We start from the raw sequence: 19,125 nt of genomic DNA, 5'->3' as shown, positions 1-19,125 counted from the left end.
GTTTATCAAATAGTAGATTGCTGTGGTCACATATACCAAAATTGGTTCAGCCATTTCCCAGTTGATAGGCATCCCTTCAGTTTTCAGTTCTTTGCCACCACAGAACTGCTATGAATATTTTTGTACATGTGGGATTTTTACCCTTTTTTCATGATCAGTTTGGGATATAGACCCAGTAGTGGTATTGCTGGATCAAAGGGTATGCACATTTTTTTTTGCCCTTTGGGCATAATTCCAAATTGCTCTCCAGAAAGGCTGGATCAGTTCACAGCCCCACCAACAATACATTAGTGTCCCAGTTTTCCTACATCCCCTCCAACATTGATCATTATCCTTTTTGGTCATATCAGTCAATCTGAGAGGTATGAGGTGGTAACTCAGAAATGCTTTAATTTGTATTTCTCTAATCAATAATTATTTAAAGCAATTTTTCATATAACTATGGATAATTCTGATTTCTTCATCCAAGAATTGCCTTTGCATATCCTTTGACCATTTGTCAATTGGGAAATGACTTTTTGTTTTATAAATTTGACTCAGTTCTCTCTACATATTTTAGAAATGAAATGAGTTCTTTGTCAGAAAAACTAGTTGTAAAAATTGTTTCCCAATTTACTATACTCCTTTTGATCTTGGTTACGGTGATTTTATTTGTGCAAAAACTTTTTAATTTAATGTAATCAAAATTATTCAGTTTGTTTTTTATAATGTTCTCTATCTCTTCTTTGGTCATAAACTGCTCCCCTTTCCATTGATCTGACAGGCAAACTATTCCCTGATTTACTTATACTATTGAATTTTATGTCTAAATCCTGCACCCATTTTGATCTTATTTAGCTATAGGGTATAAATTGTTGGTCTAATCCTAGTTTCTGTTATAATATCTTCTAATTTTTCTAGAAGTTTTTATAGAAGAGTGAGTTCTTAACCCAGAAGCTGAACTCTTTAGGTTTCTCACACAGTAGATTACTATAGTCATTTCCTGCTGTCTCTTTTGCACCCTATCTATTCTACTTATCCACTACTCTATTTCTTAGAGCCAGTACAAGATAGTTTTGATAACTGATGCTTTATAATATAATTTTAGATCTGGCATGGCTAGGCCACCTTCTTTTGCATTTTTTCATTAATTCCCTTAATATTCTTGACTTTCCCCCATCCATATGAATTTAGTTACTATTTTTTTGTAGCTAACAAAAGTAATTTTTTGGAAGTTTGGGGTGGTACTAAATATGTAGTTTAATTTAGGTAGAATTGTCATTTTTATTATAGTTTGACCTACCCATGAGCAATTGATACTTATCCACTTCTTTAGAACTAATTTCATTTGTGTGAAAACCGTTATATAATTGTTTTCATAAAGTTTCTACCTTGGCTGGTCGACTCCCAAGTATTTTATTTTAAATGGAATTTCTCTTTCTATCTCTTGCTTCTGTATCTTGTTTCTAATATATGGAAATGCTGAGGATTTATGGAGATTTATTTTACATCCTGTGACTTTGCTAAAGTTGCTATTGTTTCCAGTAGTTTTTAAGATGATTTTCCAGGGTTATTTAGATATAGCATATCATTGGCAAAGAGTGAGAATTTTGTTTCTTCTTTCCTGATTCTAATTCTTTCAATTTTTTTCCTTCTTTTAGTAATAAAGCTAACATTTCTAATATAATATTGAATAATAGTGGTGATAACAGATATACTTATTTCACCCCTGATCTTATTGGGAATGCCTCTAGCTTATCCCCATTGCATACAATGCTTTTGATGGCTTCAGATAGATACTGCTTATCATTTTAAGCAACAATTCATTTATTCTTATGCTCTCCAGTACTTTCAGTAGGAATGAGTGCTATATTTTGTCAAAAGTTTTTTCAGCATCTATCAAAATAATCATATGATTTCTGTTAGGTTGGTTATTAATATAGTCAATTATGGTGACAGTTTTCCAAATATTGAATCAATCCTGGTATAAATCCTATTTGGTCATAGTGTATTATCCTAATGACAATTTGGTATCACTTTGGTAATATTTTATTTTGGTAACATATTATTTCATTTTAATTTCATTTAAATTTTTATTTAATTTTATTTAAGTTTTTTGTATCCATGTGAATTAGGGAAATTGGTCTATAATTTTCTTTCTCTGTTTTGACTCTTACTGGTTTAGGTATCAGCACCATATATCTTGGTGTCCTAGAAGGAATTAGCCAGAGTTGCATCTTCATCTATTTTTTTCAAATAGTTTATATAGAATTAGAACCAATTGTTCCTTGAATGTTTGATGGAATTCACTTGTGAATCTATCTGACCCAGGAGACTTTTTCTTAGGGAGTTCAATGATGGCCTGTTGAATTTTTTTTCTGAGATGGGGTTATTTAAATATTTAATTTTTTCTTCTTTTAACCTAGACAATTTATATTTTTGCAAATATTCATCCATTTCACTTAGATTATCAAAGTTATTGGGTAAAATAATTCCAAATTATTGCTTTAATTTCCTCTTTATTGGTAGCAAGTTCACTTTTTTCATTTTTGATACTAGTAATTTGGTTTTCTTCTTTTTTTTGTTTAATCAAATTAACTAAAGTTTAATCTATTTTATTGGTTTTTCATAAAACCAATTCTTGGTTTTATTTTTAAATTCAATAGTTTTCTTGCTTTTGATTTTTATTAATTTCACCTTTAATTTTCAGCTAATTTGGTATTTAATTGGGGATTTTTAATTTGTTCTTTGTCTATTTTATTTATGTAAGCATTTTGAGATATTAATATATTCCATAATAACTGCTTTGGTTGTATCCCATAAGTTTTAGTATGTTGTCTCATTATTATCACTGTCTTGGTTGAAATTATTAATTCTTCCTATTATTTGTTGTTTGAGCCATTCATTCTTTAAAATTAGGTTATTTAGTTTCCAATTAGTTTTAAGTCATTCTCTCTATGGTCCTTTTTTAATATGATTTTTATTGTAACATGGTCTGAAAAGCATGAATTCAATATTTCTGCCTTTCTGAATTTGATTATGAGATTTTTATGCCCTAATATGTGGTCAATTTTTGTGTAGGTACCATATACTGCAGAAAAAAAAGATGTATTCCTTTCTATTCCTGTTCAGTTTTCTCCAGAGGTCTATCATGTCTAAGTTTTCTAACATTCCATTTATCTCCTTAACTTCCTTCTTGGTTTTTTTTTTGTGGTTAGATTTATTTAATTCTAAGAGAGGGGGCTGAATTCTCTCAGCAGTAGAGTTTTTCTATGTCTTCCTGTAACTCATTCAGTTTCTTCTCTAAAAATCTGGATGTTATATTGCTTGGTGTATGCATATTTAGTGTTGAAATTTCTTCATTGTTTATGGTACCTTTTAGGAGGATATAGTTTCCTTCCTTATCTCTTTTAATGAGATTTATTTTTGCAGCTACTTTATTTGAGATAAGGAATGCTTTCTTTGCTTTTTTCACTTTAGATGAAGAATAATTTATTCTGCTCAAGTCTTTTACCTTTACTCTGTATGTATCTCTCTGCTTCAAATATATTTTTGTAAATAGCATATTGTGGGATTCTGAGTTTTAATACACTCTGTTCTCCACTTCCACTTCATGGTAGGGTTCAATCCATTCATATTCTAAGTTATAATTACTAACTCTTTCTTGCCCTCCATGCTATCTCCCTTCTATTTGTAATTTCCCTTTTTGCTTTAGAATACCATGTCTTCAGTATGTTTACCCTCTTCTATCCAACCCTCTCCCTTTTCTTTCCCCTTTCCTTTTTTCCCTTCTTCCTTCTCTTTCTTCTGTCAGTTTCTCCTTCCCTCCCCACCCCCCACACTTAATAATTGTAAGGTTAGATAAGTTTCTAAACTCAACTGAGTTTGTGTGTTAATCCCTCTTTGAGCCAAATTATAGAGCAAGATTTAGGCAGTTCCCACTTCTTTCCTTCTTCCCTCTATTGCAATAGGCCCTTTGCACCTCTTCATGTGCTGTAATTTACTCTCTCCCCATCCCCCCCTTTTTAATGAAATATCTTAAAAAATCATTCCATCAAAGTCTTAGACACATCATGAATGTCCATTCCTGCTGCCTAAGTATATTACCCCTAACAGAGTTACAATTCTCAAGAGTTATGAGAATCTTCCTCCCAGGTAGGGATATAACCAGCTTAATCTCATTGAATAATAGTTTTTTTCTTTTCTCCATTTACGTTTTCAAGTATCTGTTGAGTCTCCTGTTTGAAGTCCAAATTTTCTGTTTAACTCTGGTCTTTTCATCAAGAAAGATTGAAAGTCTCCTATTTCAGGACAGCTAGATGGTGCAGTGGATAGAGCACCAGCCCTGGAGACAGGAGGACATGAGTTCAAATCCAGTCTCAGGCACTTAATAATTACCTAGCTGTGTGACCTTGGGCAAGTCACTTAGCCCCATTGCCTCACAAAAGACAGGGTTTAGTTTTGCTGGATAATGAATTCTTGGTTGCAATCTAAGTTCCCTTGTTTTCTGGAATATCATATTCTGGTTCTTTTGATCTCTTAATTTTGAAATTACCAGGTCCTGTGTAATCATGACTGTGGCAATTTGGTATTTGAATTGTTTCTTGATGGCTGACTGCAGAATTTTCTTCTTGACCTGATAGTACTGGAGTTTGGTTACATATTCCTTGGTGTTTTCATTTGGGGATCCCTTTCAGGAAGGGATCAATGTATTCTTTTAATGACTATTTTGCCTTCTGGTTCCAAGATATCAGGGCAGTTCTCCTTTACTATCTTCTGAAGTACCTCTGTACTCAGAATTTTTTGCCCTTCAAGATTTTCAAGTAGTCCTATGATTCTTAAATTGTCTCTTCTGTCTCTATTTTCCAAGTCAGTTGTTTTTCATTAAGGTATTTTACATTTTCTTCTGCTTTTTCATTTTTTTTATTTGGTTTAACAGATTCTTGGTGACTCATGAAGTCATTAGTTTCTACAGATTCCAATCTTTTTTTAGAGAAGAATTTTCTTCATTTACCTTTTACATCTCCTTTTTCGATTGGTCGATTTTATTTTTGAAGGAGTTGTTATCTTTTTCCATTTGTCCAATTGTGTTTTTGAGAGAATGATTTTCTTTTTGCACTTGGTCAATTACATTTTCAAAGATTTGTTTTCTTGTTGTAAGATGTTAATTTTCTCTTCCATTTCTTTTCCAATTTTCCCATTTGATTTTTAAACTCTTGTCTGATCTCTTCTAAGAAATCTTTCTGGGCTGGAGACCAATTCATATTCTCTTCTGAAGTTCTATTTCTATCAGAGCTTTTATCCTTATCTCCAGGGTAACATTCAATGGACCCCACTTTGTTCTGGTCTTTCTCATTTTGGACCATTTCCCTAGAGAATTGTGTTGGGGGAGGGGCTGGTTTGTAGACCTTTGGTGTTGAGATTCTTAGAGGCCTTGCTCACTGGGGTTAGGAACTCATTGGGCCCACCAGTAAGGAATGCCAGAAGCTTTCTCAGTATTGTCTACATTGGTGTGTCAGTGGCCCTCTTCCTAGGCTTGGGGCAGGATCTGGGCTGGGCACTCTTTGCACTGGTCTTTCTGAGTAATCAGTGTTGGGGCAGATCTGCCGCTAACACCTGGGCCATGGGGCAAAGTATGAACATCTGTGGCTGTTTCTGTTTGTTCTGGAGAAAGTCAGACCTTTCCACAGGAACAATGGTGGGGCTCAGTTGGAAACGAGGGACTCCACTGAAAAATGGGGGTTCGAGGTGGGGCCTTCCAGAGCAGCTGATTTGCCTGGATAGATATCTAAGCTGCCAGACTGGAGCTCTCCTGATCACCTGCCACACACATACACATGGCAAAGACTTCCAAGCCCTGTTTCTTAGGTTTATTCCTAGTCTCACCCTGCAGACCCTACACTGGATCTTTCTGCTCTCTACACTGGGAATGTGCCCCCAACCCTCCCCATGACAGACCTTGCTGAGAGATGTTCCTCTCTGTTCTTCAGTGAGTTCTGTGGATCCAAAATCTATTGAGAGACTTGATTCATGTTAGTTCTGAGGGAAAACCAGGAGAGCTTAGAATAGTGCCTGGCTTCTCTCTGCCATCTTGACCTGAATTAACAATATTATTTCTAACACTATAATTATCAGTAGAGGTGATAATGGGCATCCTTGCTTTACCCTTGATTTTATTGGGAAAAGTCTAATTTTTCTCCAATACATATAAGGTTTGTTCTTGTTTTAGATATTAATTATCATGTTAAGGGAAAGTATTTCTTCCTATGCTATATTCTTCCATTTAATTGATGAATTTATCTAAGTCATATTCACAGTATAATTATTTTTTAAAAAATTTCCCTCTATCCTGTCTTCTTGTACTCTATCCTTTTTTTTTTGCTTCCAGTTCACTCTTACCATATTTTAGAAGTGAACAGTCTGTTTCCTCTGTTACAACTCTTCTCTTGCCCTTACCCATAGCCTTATCCCACATACCATTTTCTTTTTAATGCCTCCTTCAAATTTCTTTCTTTGCTGATCCTGTGTCTTCCATTTTAGATCCCTTTTGAGGTCTGTGTGTATCTTTGTATAATTATATTCAATCTTCCTTTATCTGGTTCATATGAAAGTAAGGTTCATGAGATACTCATTCCCCTTATCTTTCCTCTATTATCATAAACTCATCATTTTATGTATCTCTATTATGCAGCAACGATTTTTCCATCCTTCTTCCTTCTTTCCTCACCCATACAGTTCCTTGTCACTCCCATTTTTATCTTCTAAGATTATTAAAACAGAATAAAACCACCTAAATGCTGTATTATTATAACTTATCTACAATGATACTTAAAAATATTTGCATTCTAAAAAGACATCTATCTATCAATATGAAAACAATTTATTAACACATATTCCTTTTCAATACGCAAATATCTGTATCTTTTTATGTTTCATTTGACACCTACATTTCCATTTCAAAATGTCTTCTACGTTTGGCCCTTTTATCAAGAATGTTTGGAAATCATCTATTCTTCTTTCCCCTATACATAATAGTTTTGTAAAGTTAGACCTTTATTTCTTCAAGAGTATCATCGAGCTCTTAGTAGTCTCGTGTGATCTTTACTGTGGTTTCTTGGTACTTGGATTCTTAATTTTTGGAATTTTTTTAATGTCCTGGAAGTTTGGGATTTTGGTAATTATACTCCTCAACATTTTCATTTTGGGAGTTTTTTTTCCAAAGTGGTTGACATTCCAAGTGTTCACTTTGTCCTCTGGTTTGAAGAATTCTGGGGAATTTTCATTTGTGTCATTTTTATTATTGTTGTGGTCATGGTTTTTATATATTCCTATAATTATTAGATTAACTCTCCTTGATTTTCAGGTTAGTTGGGTTTTTTATAGTGCATTTATTATATTTTCTTCCTTTTCTCAATATTTTGGTTTTATTTTCATTTTTATAAGTGATTATAAGTCTGGATCTTATCAATTTTCAGAGTATTTCATTCTTGGATGAAGTTTTTCCTGATCTATTCTAAGGAGTAAATTGTTTGGGCTTTTTTTGCATTTTTTGCATTTTTTTTGCATTTTTCCAGTTACTCCTAAAGTCCCAATTAAAGGATATGGGATTGACCTCTTAGAAGTCTCTCAAACCAAGGCATTTCTTCATAGTATTCAGAATTTTTCTTGATTTGCTCTTTTCATCAGTCTCAGCATTTGGATAGAGGAGCTTGTACTTGGGTAAAACTGCACAAATGAAAGACAAGGTACTTTGGATATATTCCAGGACTGGACTCCAGGACCACTCTCACTGGAGTATTCTCCAACTCCTAACTCTCCAGGCTGCTCTGGCAGGTATTATTCCTATCCTGGGTTTCTCTTCATGTTCCCAATGACCATTTGGACTGTATTTTACCTAATGTCTCTCTCTCCCACAGATGAGTTTGGACCACTAGTGTGTCTCACTAGACTCACCTGGAATACCCTGAGCTATATCTCTCTAATTAGGAATAATAGTATAAATTACTAATGTAAGTATAGATAATCATTACTTACAAATATTCTTTAGATTGTTTTCTATTTTAATAGGTATTAAATCCTTTAACAAAAGTTGAAAATCAGATTGAAGAAATTCAAGTAATCTCAACAGGTGATAAAGGGCTGGGGGTAATAGCAGAGTCTTTGAAACCCTACCAAGGAAACCAAGCTACCTCTGTCTCAAACTGTTTAGATTTTAATACCTGAAGCACTATTATAGCAGTGATAATGTTCCAACATGATGCTCCTTACATTTTAAGTTGGTGTAATCCATGTGCATCAGATTTAGATTTTGGTCTTACTACACAACCTCTGAGAAATTGCTACCATAGTCCAAATGTCTTAAGCAAGTACTTTTTTGGGCTCTCTTTGGGAGGCTAAAGGGTAACACCAGATGACCAATTTTTGTTTTGGTGACTCAATTTACTCATTACCTGATTTAAGATATACAGACAGGAAATAGATTTGAAGTAAATTATCTGTAGTTTTTGGCCTTGGGTGAAGATTTTCCAGGACATTTTTAAATCATAACATTAAAAAAAATAGAATCAGTATAACCTCATCATTATAGTTAGGAATGGGTTATGAAATTTGAATGTTCAAAGTTAACAATTCCTTTAGTCAGAATTTCAGTCCTATGAAATAAATCTATGGACTTGAATAAACATTAAAAATATAAACACAAGCACTATATGTTTGGAGTTTTTAGAGGGGTGGAGAGACAAAGGTGAGAACTTTAGTTACATCTTGATTAGTATAGATAATGAATCTTCTGAAGTGGCTGTATATGTTTCAAATATGTACTATTCAAATTTATAATTATGTAAAATGTAGTAATTGGTTCTGGATCAATAGAAATATGAAGTGTGAAGGATATGAAGGATAAAAGGATACCCCATTATTACACATCCAAGAACTGATCAATGAAAACGGGTGGGTAGATTGATTCTTAAAGACCTCCTGTAAAAGAGAATCCACCAATCTTCCATGGTAAACTATTCCATTTTGGGAAAGAATATAATTCTTAGGAAGCACTCTTTATGGTGGCAAAGAATTGGAAATTGAGATTCCCATCAATTGGTGAATGGCTAAACAAGCTATGGTACATGAATACTATGGAACACTGTGTGATACTATTGTTCTATAAGGAACCATAAATGGTTGGACTCAAAGGAAGCATGAGCTGCAGGATCTGATACTGAGCGAAGGGAGCAGAACCAAGAGAATAATGTACATATTAACAAGAATATAATGAAATGATCACAATATTGGTGGAATTGATGGAAGCTGCTTCTCTCAGCAGTCTAAGAGCTAGGACAGTCATGTTAGACTAGCTATGGACAATGTTATCCCCATCCAGAGGAAGAAAAACAAAACAAAAAACCTTCAGAATCTGATGAACACTATAAAAAGTATCTTTTACATGTCTCTTTACCTTAATCCTAATTCCTCATACCAAAAATGACTAATCTGTAAACGTGTTTATCAAAAATATGTATGTACAGTGCTAACCTGCCTGTTCATTGCTGAGGGAAGGAGGGTAGGGAGGATGGAAGCAAATTTTGTAACTTAAAATGTATATGTGCATATGGATGAAAAAATAATAAAAATGCTACTCAAAAAATAATTCTTAGGAAGCTCTTTGTAACATCAAACCTAATTTGTTTTCAATTTGTTGCTTGTGCTGAATTCTGGAGTCACATAACCCTTTAAATATATATCACAATTATATCCCTCCTGAATCCTTACTTCTCTAACTATCTCTAAGGATTCTAGCCCCTAATAATCCTGATGACAGCCTTTCTGAATTGTGATGCTTGAAGGTACTACAAAACATCAAATAAAGTCTGAATGATAACAGAGATCAAGAAAATGATTACTTCCCTGTTCCTGAAAGTTCTCTCACTGAAGTCCAAGATCATAATAGGTTTCTTTGCTACATAAATTATTGACTCAAATTAAGCTAGAAACTCATTAAAACCCAGATTCCTTGTAGACAAATTGCTATTTAACCATGACTTTTCCACCTTGTATTTACTTATGAAGTTAATCTTTTGAACTCAAGTACAGGACTTTACATTTATTCTTATTGAATTTCAACTCATTAGATTCCACTCAGTACTTAAACTTGTGAAGAACTTTTTGATACTGTGTCACTGTGTTATCTACAACTCCAAGTTTTGTGTTATATATAAATTTGATGAACATGACATCTATTTAACTATTAAACATGATAAATAGCACTGGGACATATATAAATCCCTCTGGCATTCTCTTGTAAGTTTCTTCCTGCTCAGTTTTCATTAAATCATTATTGAATACTTTTTAAGGCTGGTCATTCAATTGTATTAACATTTAGCCTACATTTTTCCAGATTTTCCACAAGAAAAGTGTAAGGTATTTTATTACATTCTTTACTAAAATCTATATACTCGGGGTGGCTAGGTGGCGTAGTGGATAAAGCACCAGCCTTGGAGTCAGGAGTACCTGGGTTCAAATCCAGTCTCAGACACTTAATAATTACCTAGCTGTGTGGCCTTGAGTAAGCCACTTAACCCCATTTTGCCTTGGAAAAAAAAAGAAAAAGGTTAGTCTGTAATATACTGGTCTTAATGCTTATACTAGATCTCATGGCAGTCTCTTCCAAAAGTTACTTGGACTTTTTGTGAAGTAAAGGTATGTTAGACTGCTGGTAATATGCTGAATAATTTGTAGTGGGTAGACTGCTGGCAAAAGGATGATTTGCTGCAGTTAGTCTCATCAAGTATTGTCTTTTGGATTGTTTATTGGTTCAAAAGCTATTTTAGGCATATATATTGTTTTGTTCTTTCCTCAGTACTTTATAAATTACAGGTATTTAATAAATGATTGTTGAATGGCTATTCAACATAGAATTAGGTATGTCATAAAGATACATATTGATAAAATGTTAGTATTACTGTCATCTACACTAGAGATTTCACAAAGAAAGTCTTCCAGAAGTAGTGAATGATTCTTTTTCCATTGCTTTTATGCCCAAAAATACACAAATAGAACTATGCCTCAACCAAAATTATGGTGAAGATGACAATTCATCCACACTTCATCTTGTGCAACTTTTGTCCATGTCCTCCCATAAACTCTCCAAAGGGGATCATTTGACACTGCCGGACATCCTGGATGAGTGCATAAGAATTAGCTACCCTTTCTTCTCATTATGTAACTAGGCCACCTCATTTTCTTTATGTCATTTCTGTGCACTTTTCATTGTTAACTCACTTCTACCATGCCCCTTTCTATCTCCTTTTGGGTGACCCTAATTTAATTCTTGGGAGACTGACTTGGAAATAAATCAAACTATCAACCATTTTGATTCATTACTTGTAACTCATAGACATACAACTTCAATGGAAGAATGTTGACCTTTGTTTCAGGAAGAAATTTGACAATTTCCCAAAGCCAATCCAGTCAGTTTTCTTCCTCTTATTCTATTTTGGACCAAATTCATCTTCCATATACAAATATCTAATATATATATATATATATATATATATATATATATATATATACATATATATGTATATATGAATAATAATAAAAATGTATCCCCTTTAAATATATCCTATGCTCACAAACTTATAAATTGACTCAGGCAAGTTAGAAGGATGGAATTTATCTTTACAGAAGTGCCATTGCTTATTTTGTCTTACAAAGTCTTATAGTGTAGTTGGTCTTAAAAAGATGAGTTTGATTTTAGCATCACCTTTATAACTTCCATGTCTCAATTCCATTGTTTCCTAATTCATTCCTACTTTCCTATTTCATTCTACCAAATACAAATTTTTCTAGAAGTCAAAAGGAATAATGGGAAGATCTGCCAATTATTTTGATGTTCTTCAGATAAAGAAATTTTTGGTCCCTTTCTACATGATGGACTTGGAACCATCAAGTTTAGAAGAAGGCACATAGTTCTTAGATATATGTTGAAACTTGGATGAGTCTATAATTTCACTTCTTCCAATAGGGAAGATCAAAACCCCTCTAAAGTCTTCCTGTCCTGAACAATTCCCATCAAAGTCCTCCCATTAATCTTTAATAGAAGATTCATTCATTGAACTGAAGGCCTTCCTCTGCTGCTTTTAATATTCAAAAGATACAAAAGTAGAACCAAACAATATTACCAGTTCTCTTTCCTATTTTTACATGACAAGCTCAGCTCCTTTACTAATTATCATATTTTTGATAAAATTTTTATGGTACTTATCAAATGGAAATCATTACTGGCAATATGCTAGAGCATACGGATACCCCACCATGTTCTTTGTGTTTCTCCATTGATATTTGGGTCATCTTCAATTGTGTTTTTTAAGATTTTCTGAGACTATTATTTTTTAGATTTGAAGTATATTTGAGGTATTCCATGTTTGTTTCTTAGCTAAAGAATTTGAAAGTCTTTCAATGAGGCTGAGAATTTTGAGAAGACTGTTTAAGACTGTTTAGAAACATCAGGACAGCAAAGGAAGAGAAATTAATGGTACATAGAATGCTTTACAGTTTTCAAAGCATTTTTACATGTACCATCTCAGGAATTTTATAATTATTCTGAAGCAGACAGGCCAATGAAGGGGAAGATAGGTGGCCTAATGGATAGAGTGCCAGGTCTGGAGTCAGGATGACCTGAGTTTAAATCTGGCCTCAGACACTTTCTAGATGGATAAGTTGCTTAATTTTATTTTTCTCAGTTTTTTCATATGTAAAATGAGCTGAAGAAGGAAATGACAAACTCCAGTATCTGTCAAGAAAACTCCAAGTGGGGTCTCAAAGAGTCAGAAACAACTAAAAAAATGACAGAACAAAGAGATGATAAAATGACAGTAGGGTGAGAAGTGGGCAGAAAGGACATTTTTGAGAAGAGGATCATAACATTTTTAAATGGAAGAAATTAAATAGACCAATCCTCCCATTTTATAAATGAGGAAACAGGCCCAGAGAGCTTACAACTTGTCAAAGATTTTACAGATAGTAAGCAGCAGAGCTGAGATGGCAAACTATCTTCTCATTGTTAAATAAGTTTACAATAATGGACTCTAATAAGTTGATCTGAAAACAGAGGAATTGCAACTAACACAGATTTTTTCTTTTTAAAATTTATTTTTTTAATGAGTCCAAACATCTTTTCCCAATTACTTGCAAAGATAGTTGTAAATATTTGTCCTTTTGCAAGCTTTTAGGTGTCACATTTTTCTAGCACCCTCCCATCCAACCCTCTTCCCCATTGCAACAAACAATCTGATATAGGTTGTAAATGTACAATAGTGTCTTAACATACTTCTATATTAGTCATAACATATAGATTTTCAATTTATTTTCTAAATTAATGGAAAAAACCCCTGTCGATCCTTTATAAAGCAGCTAGGTGGTGCAGAGGATAGAATGAATACTTGCCTTGAAGTCAAGAAAACCTGAGTTCAAATTTAACCTCAGACATTTTCTAGCTGTGTGACCATGGGCAAGTCACTTAACCTTTGACCACCTCAGCTTCTTCCTCTGTAAAATGGGGATACTAATAATTGTACCTATTTCCCAGTGTTGTTGTAAATCTCAAATGATTTATTTGAGATTTAGGACAGTGTCTGGAATATAGTAATGTGGAACATAAACATTTAATAAAAGATTGCCTTTCTTTTTTCTTCCTTCTCTTTGTGAATAAAAACATGTTAACCTAAGGGTAATGCGGTTGGAAAAAATACTTTTGAACAAATATACTTTTGTTATTGTATAACAATCAGTAGTTACTGTGTTTACTTTAAAAATATGGCTGCTGTCTTTACAATATGCAACTGGGGTTAACCTGAATAGTTATATACAGTTAAATATATATATATATATATATATATATGCATATATATATATATAATATAACCTGAATAGTTATATGTCCATATCTATATCCATACATATATGTGTGTTTGTATTTAAGTTTGAACTCCACAATAATTCTGATCCTCTTGGGCATTACAGCATACAGATTATCCTGGGAACCACTGGTGACTTTTTATATCATTTATTTCTGAATATATCCTTTTCTACTTCCTTAATCAGTGAACAATCCCTATAGTAAAGATTATTTTTAAAAAAAAGAAAAAACAAAGCATCAAAATAAACACCACCAACAACTTTGTCTGAAAGCATGCACAAGATTGCATACTCACAGCTCCCACCTCTTCAATGAAGGGAGATGAATTTTTTTTTGTTATTGGGAACTTGACAAATATGAACATTTTAATAAATACAGAACAGAAGAAGGCTGTGTGTGAAATTCTTACATATGGTTTGACTTCTTTCAGGCATCTATTACATTTAACACAATAGTTCAAAAAAATAAAACTTCATGAACTTCCTTCTGTTCTGTTTTTAAAATTTTTCATTGATTCTCTTTTCTTATATTTTGCACAACTTTCATTACTCATCAACTCTCTCTCTTCCCTCATCCTCCCCAAATTGAGCCCTGCATTTTAACCAGTAAGAATTGTTAGTTTTTAAAAAATTAGATTATATTAGCTAGTTGGCAACTTCATGGTCCAGTGGATAGAGCACGGGGTCTGAAGTTGGGAAGACAAGAGTTCAGATGTAGACCCAGACATTAACTGTATGATCCTGGGCAGGTAACTTAACCCTGCTTGCCTAAGTTTCCTCAACTGTAAAATGAGCTGAAGAAGGAAATAACAAACCACTCCACTATCTTTGCCAAGAAAACCCAAATGGAACCACCATGAGTAGGACACAACTAAAATGACTGAACAACAACCTCAAATGTAAAATGATGACAATAATAGCACCGCTCTCACAGGATCATCAGCAAGGAGGAAGTCTGCCTTCCCAAAACTCTAGCACCAACTCTATCTTTTATATATGGTCACAGCAATGTCATTTTAAAAAAAATTACATATATATATATTACCATATAAAGGAAAATCTATTTATTAGATTTTTATCTATGTTTCTATAGTTTGTAAATATAAATGTAGGTTATAGTTTGTCAAAATCTTTTTCTGCATCTATGGATATAATTGTGTAATTTTATTGTATTTGTTATTGATATGATCTATTATATTCACAATTTCTTTTTTTTTTTAGCTTTTTGCAAGGCAAATGGGGTTAAGTAGCTTGCCCAAGGCCACACAGCTAGGTAATTATTAAGTGTCTGAGACTGAATTTGAACTCAGGTATTCCTGACTCCAGGGCCAGTGCTTTATCCACTGGGCCACCTAGCTGCCCCTCACAGTTTTTCTAATGTTGAACCAACTGGGCTTTCCTGAGATAAAAATCGACATGCTGTTAGTTAGCAGCATGCCAGTGAGGTGTTAAAGACCTCAATTCTCCCCAAAATGAGGGGATGACATACTTTTAAATTTAATCTGAATTATTAACATTTTTTTCCATCACCTTCTAAAGTCTAAACAATTAACAAAAACAAAATCAAGCCCTGGTTTGTAGCTTTTACCTTTTTTCAAGGGGTACATGCTCACACTGAAAAATTAGCACTTGATACTCACTCAAGCTAGCTCCAACATAACCATGGAGAGTAAATAATATATTTTTCTTTTTCTTATTATTTTTTATATTACATTTTCCCCCTTTCCCTTCCAAACTCCAAATTGGAAAAATGCACAGATAAATATGTGGAACCACATGGTACAAACTTCCTTGTATCAGTTCTTTCTCTGGAAGTGTATAGTATCTTCCTTCAAACATGCTTTGTAACTGATTTGAAAATTTTCATTACTCATAATAGCTTAGTCATTCATAGTTATTCTTTGAACAATATTGCTGTTATTGTACACAATGTTCTCTTCACTTTGCTTGTTTCTCTCTTCATTATTTCAGGCAAGTCTTTCCATGCTGTTTTTCTAAAATCACCTTATTCACTATTTCTTCCATTGTAATTATATAGCACAATTAATTCAATTCAATTGATGGGTATCCCCTCAATTTCCAATTCTTTGCCACCACAAAGAGAGCTACCATAAATATTTCAGAACACAAAGGTTCTTTTCTTTTTTCCATGATCACCCTGGTAAACATATCTAACTAGAGGCATTGCTGGATCAAAGGACATAAGCAGTTTTATAACCTTTGGGTATAATTCCAGAGAGTTCTCCAAAATGGTTGGATAAGTTCAGAGTTCCACCAACAGTGTATCAGTGTCCTAATTTTTCTAAATTCCTTCCAGTATTTGTCATTTTCCCCTCCTATCATAAGAAACAAAATGATAGATATGAGATGGTGAAAGTTGTCTTTGTTTGCATTTCTCTAATCAGTGATTTAGAGCATTTAAAAATGTGCCTATATATGGTTTTGATTTCCTCTTCCAAAAACTGCCTGTTCACATCCTTTGATCATTTATCATTTGGAAATGACTTATTCTTATATATTTGACTCGGTTCTCTGTATATTTTAAGATATGAGGTCTTTATATGAGAAACTACCTATAAAAATCCCCCTCCCAATCTCTGTTTTCTTTCTAATCCTGGCTACCTTGATTTTATTTATACAACTTCTTTTTAATTTAGTGCACTCAAGATTGTCCATTTTATATCCTACAATGCTTTCTAACTATTGTTTATTCATAAATTCTTCTCTTATCCATAAATCTGATAACAATGTAATTCATGCTCTTAATTTACTTATGGTCTCTTTCTTATGTCTAGGATAGGTATCTTACAATTGGTGTAAGATATTGGTCTATTATACTTAGTTTCTTCTAGATAGCTTTCTAGTTCTTCCAAAGATCTTTACCAATTCTTACTTTTATCAAATAAAAGGATTACTATAATCATTTACTACTGTACATTGTATATCTGTATTCTAGTCCACTGATTCACCATTTTATTTCTTAGTATCAACTAGACTTGATAATTACCACCATATAATAGTTTTCAGATCCATACTGCTGACCTCTTTTACATTTTTTCATTAGTTCTTTTGATGTTCTTGACCTTTTGTTCTACCAAATGAATTTTTATTTTTTCTAGCTCAATAAGATATTTTTGGGTAATTTAATTGAGATGGCACTGAATAAGTAAATTAGTTTAGGTAGAATTGTCATTTTAATTACATTGACTCTGCCCACCTGTGAACAATTAATATTTCTCTAATTACTTAAGTTTGACTATCTGTCAGGTACTCACCCAAATAAAATGGCTATTTTATTTTATTTTATTTTTTGAATTATAAAGATTTTATTTTGAGTTTTACAATTTCCCCCCCAATCTTCTTCCCTCCCCCCACCCCCCACAGAAGGCAATTTGCCAGTCTTTACATTGTTTCCATGGTATACAGTGATCCAAACTGAATGTGATGAGAGAGAAATCATATCCTTAAGGAAGAAACATAAACATAGAAAGATCAGACAATAAGATAATCAGTTTTTTTTCCCCTAAATTAAAGGTAATAGCTCTTGGTCTTTGTTCAAACCCCACAGTTCTTTCTCTGGAAATAGATGGTATTCTTCATTGCAGACAGCCCCAAATTGTCCCTGATTGTTGCACTGATGGAATGAGCATGTCCATCAAGGTTGATCATCACCCCCATGTTGCTGTTAGGGTGTACAGTGTTTTTCTGGTTCTGCTCATCTCACTCAGCATCAGTTCATGCAAATCCCTCCAAGCTTCCCTGAATTCCCATTCCTCCTGTATTTTTTTGTTTTTGTTTTTGTTTTTGCTAGGCAAATGGGGTTAAGTAGCTTGCCCAAGGCCACACAGCTAGGTAATTATTAAGTGTCTGAGACCGGATTTGAACCCAGGTACTCCTGACTCCAGGGCTGGTGCTTTATCTATTATGCCACCTAGCCACCCCTACCTCCTAGTTTCTAATAGAACAATAGTGTTTTATGACATACATATACCACAGTTTGCTAAGCCATTCCGCAATTGAAGGACATTTGCTTGATTGCCAATTCTTTGCCACCACAAACAGGGCTGCTGTAAATATTTTTGTACAAGTGATGCTTTTACCCTTTTTCATCATCTCTTCAGGGTACAGACCCAAGTAGTGGTATTGCTAGATCAAAGGGTATGCACATTTTTGTTGCCCTTTGGGTGTAGTTCCAAATTGCTCTCCAGAAAGGTTGGATGAGTTCACAGCTCCACCAAAAATGTACTATAAAATGCCTATTTTAAATAAAACATCTCTTATATCTTCTTGCAGGATTTGTTGGTGATATGTGAAAATAATGATGATGGTTTATGTGGATTTATTTAATATATTGCTACTCTGCTAGAATTATTAATTATTTAAACTAATTTCTCAGTTGAAACACTAAGATTTTCTAACTTTATCTCTATTACCTAAAAATAAAATTTTATTTCCTCATTACCCATTCTGATTCCTTCAATTTCTTTTTCTTTTTTGATTTGTATTGCTAACATTTCTAGTACAATACTAAACAACATTGGTAAAAATGGGTATCCTTATTTCACTCCTGATCTTATTAGGAAGTTCTCTAACTTACCTCCATTACAGATAATACTTACTGATGGTTTTGGGTTGATGAGTGAGTCTTAACACTTTAAGAAAAAATTCATTTATACCTATACTGTCAATAGAATTGACTGTAGTATTTTGTCAAAATCTTCATCAAGGATTCTTCCTTAATCAATTTATATTATAAGATTTGAGAGCAGTTCAGGATCATATAAATCCAATGACAATTTTAAAATACTCTGAATTCCTCTCTATCAAGATCAAAAAGGCTAGATCAAGATCAATAAGATACTCTCATTGGTATCACATTCAATGCAGATCTCATACTCATTCACATCAGTGTCAATCACAATGTAAGTTATATACACCACAGTATTAACACTATAATCATTCACAAATGTCTAACTTAAAAAGAGACATATAATGCAAATCCTAAAACATATAGTAGAGTGCTTTATCTCAATTTAAGTATGACAGAGATAAAATTTCAAGAAACATTTCCTCGTTATAGAACTGTCAGTTGTGACAATGTAGTTTACAATCAACATTCAGTTAACTGGCTGATCCATTGAGCTTTCTCATGTTTATTTTGTGAGATAGATGATATAAAAAGGGCGAATAGAATGGAACTGAGCTGCAGTAGGAATCATATAGATTATTATACCA

Source organism: Macrotis lagotis, chromosome 1 (assembly GCF_037893015.1).
Source record: "Macrotis lagotis isolate mMagLag1 chromosome 1, bilby.v1.9.chrom.fasta, whole genome shotgun sequence".
Classification (NCBI taxonomy): domain Eukaryota; kingdom Metazoa; phylum Chordata; class Mammalia; order Peramelemorphia; family Peramelidae; genus Macrotis; species Macrotis lagotis.
This window is presented reverse-complemented; position numbering follows the sequence as displayed.